This window comes from Hyaena hyaena, unplaced genomic scaffold, assembly GCF_003009895.1.
Source record: "Hyaena hyaena isolate Hyena2069 unplaced genomic scaffold, ASM300989v1 scaffold_94, whole genome shotgun sequence".
Classification (NCBI taxonomy): Eukaryota; Metazoa; Chordata; class Mammalia; order Carnivora; family Hyaenidae; genus Hyaena; species Hyaena hyaena.
Genome location: NW_024080726.1, coordinates 146,808 through 160,619, shown reverse-complemented (window position 1 = coordinate 160,619; position 13,812 = coordinate 146,808). Strand labels below are relative to the sequence as shown.

General features: G+C 55.0%; 2 protein-coding genes across 2 annotated transcripts in view; one reads left to right on the top strand and one right to left on the bottom strand.

Moving 5' to 3' along the window:
- Nucleotides 1–6,374, bottom strand: part of MAD2L2 (mitotic arrest deficient 2 like 2) — a 13,438-nt gene extending 7,064 nt beyond the window's left edge. The window contains exon 1 of the mRNA XM_039234977.1: nt 6,309–6,374. The gene's annotated coding sequence lies outside the window, so the exon portion shown is untranslated. The remainder of the gene's footprint in view (nt 1–6,308) is intronic.
- DRAXIN (dorsal inhibitory axon guidance protein) overlaps nt 6,243–13,812 on the top strand; it is a 23,274-nt gene continuing 15,704 nt past the window's right edge. The window contains exon 1 of the mRNA XM_039234970.1: nt 6,243–6,261. The gene's annotated coding sequence lies outside the window, so the exon portion shown is untranslated. The remainder of the gene's footprint in view (nt 6,262–13,812) is intronic.

The following is a 13,812-nucleotide window of genomic DNA, read 5'->3' as shown; positions in this document are numbered from 1 at the left end:
ACACCCACCTGTGGGTACACAGATCTAGCCAGGAATGATTATCAATTACAAGTCAGTATTGGAGACCCACACCCTTTTTCACTCCAGACGCCTTCAAACCTGCATTTGCCCACTTCTGATCGGGCAGGGACAAGGAAGAGAATAAGTAACTTGGCTCATTAAGCCAGGAATACCAGCAAAGCATTTCTCAAAGCAATCCTTGGAAATTTGCATCAGAATCCCTGGGGAGCCCATTAAGCTCCTGGAACCCAGGCCTCTCTGACCTACTGAACCAGTCTGAGTGCAAAGCAGCGTATGGGCCCTTTAACAAGCTCCCCAGAGACCCTGATACCCAAAAAGGTATAGGAATTGCCGCGGTAGTTTGGGCTGCTCCCAAAGAAAGTCTGCATTTCATACCATTTCCACGCTTAACCCAAAGGGATAGATGGTATATTTCAGGAATTGGTGCACCTCGTGGCACATCTGGGGCATAGCAGCCCTTCTCAAGACTTGGCGACCCTGCCCATATCATGCCATGTAGGAGAGGACCTTTGCCACACAGAGCCAGTTAAGCAGCTCACTGGCTTGTAAACAGTGTCCTCTGGTTCCTTGAGATTTAATCATTATGGATACTTTGGCCCTGGAGAAAGCGAGAGTCCTTTGCCCCTCTCTGGAGGTTGTTTAGGCAGCTTGTTCATTGGCGACAAGGAAGTGGCAGTCTTGAGGGCGGGGGGCAATTTCTTGTAAAGGGTTTCTTGGGATTGGATCCTGGGCAGGGAAACTCAGAGTCAAACTACTCCTGTGGGGTGGCCTCCAGGGTACAATGTGAGTGACCTGAAGACTCATGCCAGGTCCCCCGCCTCAGCCCCCTGCCCTGAGAAGACACAGCACAAGACACAGAGCTAAGGAACTTCAGAGAGACCTTGGCACACATACAACCCAACACTTGACATTTTTCAAATGCAGGAAGTGAAGTCCCAAGAGCCTTTGACACCGCGGTACCTGCCTTGTCAACTAGAAACCAATGGACTAAACGCCTACATTTTGGGCTTTGGATTCTGAGTCAGCCACAAGCAGAGGAATACAGACTGGGAGACAGATGAGGAGGGATTCAAACTGATTTGACCCCTCACCCCAAAAAGGCCTCTGTCTCCTCGTTTTCGAAATGAACAGGCTGGACAAATGTCCCCTAAACCTCTGATGGCCTTGGTTTCCACAGGGGCCAAGAAGCTGGAGAGGGGGCAGGGGGCTCTGCAGGAGCTCTACGAAGACTCATCCGTCATTTGTATCCATAGGGCTCTGCGGCATCTGGGTTTCTAGATCTTGAGCCCATCAGCTTGATGGATAGTGTTGGGACCAAGATTACATTACGGGGTTAATTTATTACATTTTTGAACACCCGTTTGCTGGGAGACTGTTTTTCCAAGTTATTTGCATATTTTTCACCATAACGACAATATGTAGGAGGGCATCTGGGAGGAAAGGATGGATGTTTAAGAGGAGAGAGAGCTGATGTGAGAACTGGAGCAGGTCCCTGAGGGCCTGCAATGAGGACAGAAAGAAAATCACTCCCAAGAGACATTTAAATTGAAACTAAGGGAAAGAAAGATGTAAGAAAGTCTTACAAAGACCAAAGCTTGTGTGGGCAAAGGAGGATTCCTGGAGTTCACTGAACAAGCACAGGAGCGAACGGGTAAGACAATAGGCAATGAAGTGTCCAGATCCCTCAGGTGCTGCCAAGGTCCCCCCCATAGCCACCAGGATGGTCACATGACAGATCATTCATCCCATCCCTGCCTAAGAGTCCTAAGACACCGAACGGGGTCGGGGGGAGCCATAGAGAGTAAGCCACATACAGCCTGGTAACAGACCCACTGGCACCAGGATGCTCAAGGATGCAGCCACTCAGACCACTTTATGAGCAGAGACTCAGCCCTGTTCATTTTTTGGTCCAGCCCTTCACCCAGTGCCTGGCCCTACCCAGGTTCTCAATGAGTGCAAGTAAATGAATTAATGAAAGAAAGAAGAGATGAAATGATGGCGGCCAGTGGCTCACTGCCATTTGCCTGATTTGAATCCTACTTATTCTGAATGAGAACAAAGACGTCTGATTTTAGTGCTTGAGCTACAGGTGGCGGTGTGCAAAGAGCTGCTTTCACAACTAAAGCAAGAGCTGGGGAATGCTCACTTTCCCCCCCTCCCCCACACCCACCAGGCCGCTCACGTCTCTAATGTGCTGTCTTTCCCCACCACTGCTCCTTAACCAGCTGTGAGTCCCTTCCTTCTCTGAAGCTCAGGTTCCTCACCTGTAAAATGGCATAATGGGAGCACCAATTCCATAGGGTTGAAGGGGGAACAAGTGAGATGTTTGTAAAATATAAAGCTCACGGGGGCGCCTACATGGTTCAGTTGGTTAAGCATCTGACTCTTCCTTTCGGCTCAGGTCATGACCTCACAGATTCACGGGTTCAAGCCCTGCATCAGGCTCTGTGCTGGCAGTGCGGAGCCTGCTCGGGATTGTCTCTCTCTCCCTCTGTGTCTACCCCTTTCCCACTTGTGCTGTCTCTGTCTCTCTCAAATTAACTTTAAAAATATATACATAGGGGTGCCCGGGTGGCTCAGTCAGTTAAGCATCTGACTTCAGCTCAGGTCATGCTCTCGCGGTTTGTGGGTTCGAGGCTCAGGTCATGATCTTGTGGTTCGTGGGTCTGAACACTGCCAGGCTCTGTGCTGACAGCTCAGAGCCTGGAGCCTGCTTCAGATCCTGTGTCTCACACTCTCTCTCTGCGCCTCCCCCACTCATGTTCTGTCTTTCTCCATCTCTCAAAAATGAATAAACATTTAAAAAATTAAAAATATATATATATATATATGGGGTGCCTGGGTGGCTCAGTCGGTTAAGCGTCTGACTTCGGCTCAGGTCATGATCTCACGGTTTGTGGGTTCAAGCCCCGCATCAGGCTCTGTGCTGACAGCTAGCTTAGAGCCTGGAGCCTGCTTCAAATTCTATATCTCCCTCTCTCTCTGACCCTCCCCTGCTCACACTGCCTCTCTCTCTCTCTTTCAGAAATAAATAAAACATTAAAAAATTTTTTAATAAATAAATAAATATTTTATATATATATATAATGCACAATGCCTGGCATATAAATGCACAATTAGTGCTATTATGGCAATGATATTAAGATCTGCACACACTAAGCCTCTAGAACAAACACTTTGCACCAACCACCATGCTTTTCAAAACCCCATCTAAAACATCCTCAACTGCACCCCCCTCCCCAACTCCATTTCCCAAGGCAGTCCCCAAGGTGCCCTAAGGAAGACATGCATCCCCCCTGCCAGAGATGCCTTAAAGATGAGGGGATGTGGCCCTCACTCGGCTTCTCCCCTCCCACATCTGGCCTTCCCGTGTGAGGCATGACCTATACAGCTCCCCAGATCCACGGCTGACCTCAGACCCAAGCCAGGGCCCTGACCTTAGGCCAGCAGGGCAGAACCCACACACGCCATTCCCGCCCCAGTGTTTTGCTGACTCCCCAATATTACTGACTCCTTTTTGGTCAGGAGGAGGACCTTACAAATCATCCCTTCTTAAACTTAGAACCTCCACCCATAGACATGGAATGTCTTTCACAATTTCAGGCGTTCCTGAGCCCTTCGAAGTCATCCAGATCAGAGGGTAAGAGCCCTTGATCCAGCTCAACTACTACTTAAAAAAAAAAAAAAGGATTTATTGAGATATATTTCACAAGCCATAAAGTTCACCCTTTAAAATATGCAGTTTACAGGCACCTGGGTGGCTCAGTTGGTCAAGCGTCCGACTTCGGCTCAAGTCATGATCTCACAGTTCGTGGGTTCAAGCCCCACGTCTGGCTCTGTGCTGACAGCTCGGAGCCTGGAGCCTGCTTCAGATTCTGTGTCTCCCTTTCTCTCTGCCCTTCCCCCGCTCGCACTCTGCCTCTCTCAAAAGTAAATGTTAAAAAATTTTTCTTAATTAAAAAATAATAAAATAAACTAGAATATACAGTTTAGTGGTTTTTAGTGAGTTGTGCGTCATTCACCACCATTTAATTCTAGAACATTTTCATTATTCCAAAAAGAACTACCCCCCCCTTCTCCCAGCCTCAGGCATCCACTCGTCTACTTCCTGTCTCTGTGAACATTCCACATACATCATACAACATGTGGCCTTTTACGTCTGGCTTGTTTCACTCGGCATAAAGTTTTCAAGACTCACACACACTGTGGCATGTAGTGGCACTTCATCCCTTTTATGGCCAAATAATATTCCACTGTATGGATCCAGCACATTGTGTTTATCCATTCATCAGCCGGTGGATATTTGAGTGGTTTCCACTTTGGCCATACAACTCTGGGGACACCGAGGCCCAAAGTCAACAAACCTAGGATGGGAGAGGAGTCCGGGCCTCTCCTGACATCGGTCTTTCGTCGCTGTGTCACTCTGTGACAACTCAGAGAGCAGCAGGCATGGCAAAAGACTGCCCCACTGGTGAACACAGCCAGAGCAGCAACGTTCAAACCAGACTGTCCGGTGAATGTCTGGCCACGGTTTCATTCCTGAAAAAGGAGAATCATGCCACCCCACACCCCTTCTCCTCCAAGCCACCATCACCTCTTCCCCAACACAGTCCCTATCTCCCTGGTTGGTCCATGCCCCACTGCAGTCTGCTCCCAACTTTAGGAATTGGAGTGAATTAGTTAAAGCCTAAGTCAGTTCATGTCTCTACTCTGCTCAAAACACAGTCCATCCCGGTGCCCGTCTGGCTGATAACATTACATAACAATAGCAGGTAATTTTTCTAGAGTATTTCCCATGGGGCCAGGATCTTAGGAACATCGAAGTGAATCCTTGAACCCTAAGAGTTAGCGATGATGAGCTCAGAGAGGTTAGGCGATTGCCCGAGGTGACCTGGAAGGGCAGATGAGCCCAGACATCTGGCCTGACCAAAGAACGGAGCTCCTTAAACCTCTGAGCCATAACGGCCACACTCTGGAGGAAGAGGAAAACAAGCGAAATGGAAGCCGCCGGGCGAGCTGTGGGCTCCAGGAGAAACTCCCGCTTCGCGCGCTCCCGGTCCCGCCCAAGAGCTCTTTGATCTTTCCAGTGCCTGTGGCCCCACCCACCCCGCCGTGAGTTATGGGGGCCGCGGGACCCATCACGCAGCATTCCCGGACTCCCAGGGTCTTCGGGACGCGCCTCCCCGCGAGGTGATGGATGAGCCGCCCCTAGGGGCTGGCTTTGTCCCAACTGGGCCGGGCTAGGGAGTATCACCCGGACTTCGGACGGGGCGTGGCGAGAGGAAGACCGTGTGTGTGTGTGTGTGTGTGTGTGTGTGTGTGTGCGTGTACAGGGCAGAGGGATTGTATCTCTCCCTTCCCTCCCACGGTGTGTAGCGGAGGACACACTGGTGCGGCCGTCAAGGCCCGGGATTCACACCTGGTAACGGTTTGAAGACCCCCTGTGCTCCCACAACGAAAAGCGACCTCTCTTAGAACCCCGCCTCCCGCTCCGCGCACTTTGCGAGGCTACAAAGGCTCCGCGGTGCCCCGTCCCGCCTCCCTCGCACCGGGGATTTCTTCCGTCCCATTTGACAGCCAGGGCGGAATAATCCTTTTGGGGACTGGCCGGCCCCTGCCCAGCCAGACGCGGCTGCAGCTGAGCGCTCGGCTCCGATGCATTGTTGGGTCCGCCAGGGACCCCCTGCCGCGGCCCTTTGTCGCCCGCTCCCGGCGGGGCCGCTCCAGAGGCGCCACCGCTGCCCGCGCCCCGCCCGTCCCACGCGCTCCGGGCAGCGCCGAGGCGGCTCTTACGCACTGGGAGGAGTGGGCCTGCGTCGCCCGGTGCCCGCACGGCCGCCCGGCTGCGCCCGCCTTTGTCTGCCTCCTTTGTCTGCCCCGCGCCCTCGCGGCGGCGGCGGCTAGGCCTCTGGGGAGCGGGCCCGGAACGCCGAGCGCAGCTGGCGAGGGCGCGCTGGCCGGGAGCGCGCGGGGCCCAGCCCGGCCGGGGGCTGCCCCTCAGCGGGGGGCAGCCGAGCCCGCTCCCACCGCCCCTCCCCCGCCTCCTCCCCGCGCGCCCGCCCCTTCCCGCGCGCCGGCCCCCTCCCCTTCCCTCCAGCCCCGCTCAGCCTGGGCACATCCTCCTGCCGCCCGCGCACCTCTCCTCGCGGTCCCCGCTCCGCGGCTCGGCCGTCAGCCGCGCTCCGCTCCCTCGGGCTCTCGGCCCCGCGCCCCTTGGCCCCCGCCCCGCCGGCCGGACAGGTAAGGCATGGCCTTGGCCCGCCCCTGGCCCCGCCCTCCCTCCTCACCTGGTAGCGTGCGCGGACAAAGGTGGGCTACCTGGCGCGCTTCGGGGCAGGGCGCGCGGGGGACTGTGGCTGGAGTGAGGATGCTGCTTTCTTCCCTGGCCTCCCGGCCCTCGGAGCCGTCGGTCGGTGTGTCCGCCGCCTCCGCTCCTCGCCGCGTGCCCGCTGGGCTCCAGGCTCTGCTCCCGGCCCCCGCGTCCGCCCACCTTCCGCCGGACGTTCACTTTTCCACGCTCTGACACCCTGCCTCCTGCGCGCCTTCGCCGCCCTGCCCGGGTCGCGGCTTTCGCCCACTCCCTCCTCCGCACTAGCCCTTCTCCCTCTGGGACCGCGTCTCTCTTTGTCTCTCTGTCTCTGAGTCTCTGGGTGGTCTCCAGGACGCGGGGGCGAACTGGGGAATCCGCCACCATTCGAAGAAGCTTCGAAGACTCCCTGAGCCCCGGACAGAGCTGACAGGCGTGTCCTCCTGCCCCTTTCGAGGCTACCTGGGGGGCTAAGGTGTGTTTCGGGGGGAGGAGGCTCGGGGTGCGCCCCTGCCAGCGCTGCCCGCGGCCGTGCGCCCGGGCAGTTCCGCGCCCCGGCTACCTCGACGGCCCGGCTCAGGCCTCCTTCCTCCACTGGCTTTTTCTCCATTCGCGCACCGGGGTCTCAGCCGCCTGCGGGGTTTGAGATGTGAGGGCTCTTGGGTTTCCCGCCAAGTCTTCTTGCTTTCCTCCACTGGGGGTTCCCTCGGCCTCCGTCTGGTCTCCTGCCCAGCGCACCTTGCACGCTGCCCTCCTCTCAGCCGGTGGCCCTCAAGAAGTGTCCCGGTGCGGGTTCAGCGCCATCCATCTGGGATCAGGCAGACAGAGGCCCTGGGAGTGATCTTGGACAAAGGAATGCATTTCCCTGAGCCTCAATGCCCCCTTCATAAAATGGGGATAATAGCACCCACCCACAGGGATGTGTGTTGAAACAGTGAAAAAAGCACATCGGATGCCAGCACAGTACACACTTGGTGGCCGCGGGGAAGGCGTCACTCCCTAGCTGGGCTGGGGCTGGGGTCTCCACAACAAGGGGGAAATGGATCCCAAGTCAAGGCTTAGAGACCCTGCAGAGAAACCTGACTGTGCCCACCCCTCCCCACCCCCGCCCATCGCAGTCACAGTTGCAACCGCCCCCACCCATTACAGGGATCCTGCTGTCGTGGGCGTGGGCGCTGTCCCTTCTTCTCGCTCCTCCTCTCTGCTTGTCCTAAAAGCAGTCTTAAAAAATCAGGGTGAAAAGGGCCTCTGCTTCCAAAGTGAGATGAGTGTCGCCGTGTCAGTGTTGCCAACAGCTGGCCATTCATCATGAGGCGTCCATGTGACTCATTCCCAGTTCTGAACCCCTGTCTTGCACGGATTTCTTTTTTAATGGCACTTGCACACAAGCCATCTCCTTTCCTCTGGGGGCTTTGTCTTGCTGTATCCTGGACCTGCTGTGTAATTGCCCAAACCCTCTGCCCATCGGATCATCTATGTCCTCATAACACCCTCATGATCACCCCTGGGGTGCAGCAGTGTGGCTCAATGAGGGCCAGTGCAGCAGAGGGAAACCTTCTTCCAGCCAGCAAGTTCTAGGCTCCCCTGGCTAAGTTCCGGTTTTCAGCCATGGCCAGCGCTGGCACCTAGGGATTCGGGACACAGGCAAACCCCATCCAGCCTCCTGTTCATGGTGCCACCTGAGAGGCAGGCCCAGCCTTGGCACCCCAGAGCGCCCTTGCCATCTCTGCCTCCTCGGCAGCCTCTGCGATCCCTCCAAAATTTGCTCAGCGCCTCCTTGCCCCTCACCCGCGTGAAAATGGTGGCACCTTCTCTGCCTTCTTCCTCGCCACCCTTCAACCTACCCCTCTCCCCAGCCCTAAATCCTTCAAATGGCTCCCTGTTGGCACTAAGTTAACAACTCCACCTGCCACGCGAAACACTCTCATCTGCATCTTTGGCTCTTTCCTCCTTCTGAAATGTCTCCTCCCCTGCCCATGTTCAGTCAAAGCCTGTCCTCCCTGCAGGCCAAGGTCAGATGTCCCCTCTTGCGGGAAGCCCTCTGCTTCCCCCCTGCCTCCCTGTCTCTTGTGGTCTGCACTCCCCTGGGCGGGGTTGGGTCTTGTCTATTTGTGGTCCCTGTACACCCAGTGGGTGCTCCCGGAACACATGTTCTACCGAATGGAACGTTTGGTCAAGGGGATAGGAGTCAACTGAAAATTGACACAAGCCATAGGTTATGCTTGGGTCCCGTTGGGTCCTGCTGGCCAGGCCAGGGGTAGAGTTGACCCTGGAGTGAAAGACCATAGTTGGGGAGGTCGGAGGGGGAGCCACCTGTTTCTGGGCTCTTCATCTCCCTGGAAGATGAGGGTGATCCCCGTGCCTGATGATAGAGGGGGAAGTGATTGCCCCCAAGTCCTGCAGAGTGGGTTTGAATTCCCGCTGATGGCTTACTAGCTATGTGACCTGGAGGGAGTTCCTTCACTGGTCTCAGCTCAGCCAGGAATGTGGTAGAACAGGGATGTGCATCCTGGCCTCCCTGATTCTATAGCCTGGGGAGAATGGGAGCTCCCTCCAGAGAGGGATCCGGGCACGTTCCCAAGGGGGGGTTGTTATATGAGCATCCCTATTCTGGCTCCTTCGGATGACACCTGCCTCTTGTGCTGCTCCAGCCCCTCTGCCTGTCTTCTGTCAGCCCTTCCTCTTGTGTGAGCCATTTGACCAACCGCACGCAGGCCGTCCCCAGGGAGGACATGGGAGGGTGGCTGAGCCGTTGCCACTAAAGGCAATGCTTCCCTCACCACAGCCAGGCCCCGGCTTTGACAGCTCTCCGTACACCACCCCATGGTCCGGCATCTGGTACAGGTCACTGGATGGGGTGGGGGTCCAAGGGATAAGGCTCCTCCTAGAATCTAGAGCAGTTGAGATGAAGCCATTGTAGAAACTACAAGTTCTTAGAGACTCTCTCTGTGCCGGGCTCTGGGTTAAGGCCCCCAGTATGTGCCGTCCTTGAGAATCACAGTGTCTACACCGGTATGGGTCACTGAGGGTAACATGAGGAGTGGTCAGAGACCCCGCCTTTGGAGTCAGACAACCGTGAGATCAAGTCCCAGCCCCACCACTTCCTCTACTGTGGAAGCTTGGGCAAAGCCCTCCAAGGTTTGTCCCCACGTTGAGTCATTTTTGCCCACTTCAAAAGGCTAAATTAGATAATGCACCTAAGGCTCTAGGCCCAGATTAGTAAATGGCCAATAAATGATACTCAGACAACCTGGGACTGAAGCCCAGAGAGGCTAATTGACTTGCCCAGGGTCACTCAGCTATTAAGCACTGGAGCCAGGATTCATCCCCAGGCTTCTCTGACACCAGGTGTCTTTCTGCCCCACCCTGGCCTGTGCCAGAGCCAACAGCAGGCATTTCGTCACTTGATGATTAAGCGATGGGTCTGACCAAACAACAAGAGGTGTTAAATGGATCCTGAGATAATGAAGTTTGGGGAATAGAGGGAGCGGAGGGTTGCTTGGCTACCTATAATGTAGGAGGGGACAGGACTCTGGCTCAGGGGGTGGGCATGGGACACTGGGAGAGAAGAGCCCAAGACTGGGAGCCTCTGGGTGGGTGGGTGGGGCTCTGAGGAGTCCCCCAACTCAATACCCCTAAGTAGGTTTTTTGAGGTGTGAGGCCTTGAGGGGTTGTGAATTCCCAAGGCTACTGTTGGGAATGATAAAAGCAGATGGGGCTGCCCCTGTGGTGAAGCCAAACCTCATTTACCAAAACAATAGTCGTCTCCAGGCTGGCCTGGCCTGGCCTGTCCCACCCCACAGGAAACCATCGATCACCCCACTGAGGACTGATGACGTGGCCACCTGCGCTTGCCCCCTACACACACAGGCACAGATGCACAAACGCTTCTGGGACCAACCCCTCTCCCCACCTCCACCCACCACCCACTCTCTCCTTCCCTTCCCCATAATAACAAGAACTACTGCTTATCCCACCCTTACTGGGTTCTGCTCGCTTTATATACCTTTACCTCTTCTCCTTCTCACAACCCCTGGCGTTTTACGGAAGAAACTGAGGCTCAGAGAGGTTTAGGGACTTGCCCAAGGTCACACAGCTCTTCCCACCTGTTCCACAGGCTCTCCCAGGGCTCACCTTAATGGATTTGGGCCGACACCTGTGTTTGAATCAGTACTAGTTTGTGCCTCAAGTTTTCATTAGACCTCTGGCCTCTCCCCAAGGGTCCGAGGTGGGGACACCTGGAGGGCTGGGACTGTGTCTTTGGCTGCAGATTAGAAGCTCCCTTTAGCAATGGGTATGTTTTCCCCCATGTTATGGGAACTTCCAAGGTCAGAGATATGTCTCTCCTGTCAGACTGAGAAATCTCTAAGGGCAGCAACTCAATCTACCTCTGTATTTCAGGTTTGTGTATTTTAGAGAGGGTGCACATGAGTGGGGGAGGGGCAGAAAGAGCCAGGGACAGAGGATCTGAAGCAGGCTCTGCGCTGACAGCAGCCAGTCGAGCTGGGCTTGAACTCACGAACTATGAGATCATGACCTGAGTTGAAGTCGGCCCCTCAACCTACTGAGCCCCCCAGGTGCCCCTGAATCTACCTCTTCAGACTCCAGGCTTCCTTGGGGCAGGGGTTGCTTTCCTTGCCTAGACTGAGTGCTCCCTGTGGGCAGGAGTGGTGTCTCCCTTATCCGTCTGGGAGTCCTCCCTAGATCCTAGTCCTCCAAGGCAAGACGTGGATCTCCCCTCTCACACTGGGAGCTCCCTAGGGCCAGGGTTAGTGTTCCCCCACTCGGACTGGCAGTTTCCAGAGCAGAGCTGAACTCTCTTCCTTCAGACGCGAGCAGGCTCCTTTACAGGACATCCAGGTCCCGCAGCCAGAGGGGCTCAGCCAGTGGTGACCACCTGGTGTCACCCTCCCCTGCTGTCCCCATTGCAAAGAAGCAGCTGGCGCTTCCCGGCCCCTCACCACTTCCCTTCAAGTCACAGAGTTTTCTGCAAGAAGCTTGGTTGGCTCAAAGGCCTATGGAGGGGTAGGCGGGGCTCTGGCTGTCCTGAGGCCCCTTCCTATTGGACAGGGAGAGGGGTGGGGACTAGCTCAGGACCCGCAAGGCCCCAGTGTGCAACCCCCAGGGCTGGGAGTGGGTAAAAGCTCTTTATATATTAAGGAGCTAATCTCTTGTCTGCTGGATGGATTGCAAAAATAGGAGCCAATGAGCTCCTCTTTGCGGGCTTCTAATCCACGACATTTCCTGGGTTCCTTCCACACCGGAACTCCCCTTCCCCCCTACACACAGCAGGAAGAAATACTGGCTTCCTAAATCAGCCTGATAATCCCATTTCACAGACCGGGACATTATGACTCCTGAGGAGTTCTGGTGGTGGAAGTAGCTAGAGAGACAAAGTCTATTTCCAAATTGCCCACCCACCTGCCCCTGCCCCACTCTTATCTACACTAGGCAGGACTGTTTTGATTGAACAAGCAAAATTCCTCATTTTCCAGTCCCGGGGGAGTCAGGTCCCTCTAAAGAAGACAGGAATCTGCTGGGGGGGGGCGGGGGGGACAGGAATTCTAAGATCCCCCGCCCCGAAGGTGGAGCTCCAGTTTGGGCAGCCCCACTGTTCTAAGTCAGAAGGAGGAGGGGCGCCTGGGCGGCTCAGTTTGTTGAGTCTGACTTCAGCTCAGGTCATGATCTCACGCTTCCTTAGTTCGAGCCCCTCATCTGGCTCTCTGCTGTCAGCACGGAACCCGCTTTGGATCCTCTCTCCTTCTCTCTCTCTGCCCCTCCCCAGCTTGTTCTCTCTCTCTTTCTCAAAATAAATCAACTTTCAAAAAAGAGAGAGAGAACTTGCGGGGATGAGCACGGGATGTTATGTGGAAACCAACTTGACAGTAAACTATTTAAAAAAATAAAATAAAAAAGAGAGAGAGACAGGGAAGGAGGGCCTGGGGATGGCCATGCCCATTCTCCACTTCTAGCCATTCCAGAAAGTGTCCAACCTCCTGGGTGACGATGGAGCACCAGAAGGAGGAGTCAGGTCCATTCTAAGTTAGGACATATGGGAACGAAAACCAGAGACAATTCCTGTATTGAACAAAATTCATCCTAAGCACTGCTGAGTTGGGGTTCTAGGCTAGCCAACCCAGGGCTCCCAGGCTCTGGGTGTGAAGGGCTGGGCGTGAGTGAGAGCTCTTTAGACATTAATGAGCTAATCCCTTGTCTTCTAGATAGGTTCTAAAAATGTGCACTGCAGAGTTTTAAGCTATAGAGCCAATCATCGATTTTGTTCTTTTTTTTTTTTAAGCTTATCTATTTTGAGAGAGCAAGAGCAAGTGGGGGCAGGGGCAGAGAAAGAGGGAGAGAGAGAGAATCCCAAGGAGGCTCCGCACCACCAGCTCAGAGCCCGACTCAGGGATCAAATCCACAAATCGCAAACCGTGACCAGAGCCAAAGTCACTCTACCAACTGAGCCACGCAGGCGCCCCCAGATCTGTTCTTCTGACCAGAAAACAGAATGTTTTGGTGAAAAGCAGGAGCAGAGACAGAAAGGTAGACTGGGAAGGTGTTCCGGTCACCCAAAAACACGGCAGGGAACATAGCCAGGGTTTTGTGGCAAATGGGCATCCACTCGGAGGCCAGGCCTGCCTGAGGTGGCTGCTCTGAAGAGGGCCATCACCCCCACCCCTCCCCGGGAGCCCGAGGGCTCATCACCGGGGCCTGGGAACTGAGAGAGAGCAAGCCCCAGTGTAAGGGAGTCTGTTCGGAGTGAGTTCAGCATGTCCTTCCCCAGCTGAGTTCTCTCAAGGGAGCAAGATCTCAGAGATGTTTCTTGGCCTCTCAGGGGCCAGAGGTCCCTTCCTGCCCAGGTTTAGAGGTGGGTTGTTGCCTGCACGTTTCTTCTGAGCTGGAGAGGGTTAGGGTATTCCCATGGAAAGGGTCATTTCAAGACCCAAGCTGTGGCCAGAGGAATGGCAGGAATTAGGATGCCTCCCTGTTCAGCCCCCACCTTTCATCCCTTTCTGCAGAACTCTTAAAAGATAGAAGCGCCCCAATCATCCCAAAGAGACTCATGCTGGTCTAGGTGCCCATCCCAGCAGCTCTGTGGGTTAGGGTCTCACTGGTACCCAAGGGTCGGCCACCTTTAGAGAAATAGAGCACAGCAGGGCTCCTCCAAGAGCGAGAGGGAGGGCCAGCCCTGGCATGGGGTTGTCACATATAATTGTGCTTTAGCTTTAAGCATTTACCAATAAGTCCTCTGAATCCATGCGCCTAGCCCCTGGGGGCTTTCTCGGATCCTAGAGGGTATTACCCGTCACCCCTCCCCACAGGGGGATTCCAGTTAGGCAGACAGATGGAGAAGGCTTGACTGTGGATCATAAATTCCCAGGCTCCCTGAGCAGACAAGGCCCTTGAGGCCACCCAACCTGCGGATCCAGTGGTCTTCTTCCCCTACGCCCCCTAACCCCAACTTTTTTTGGGCAGTGCAAACC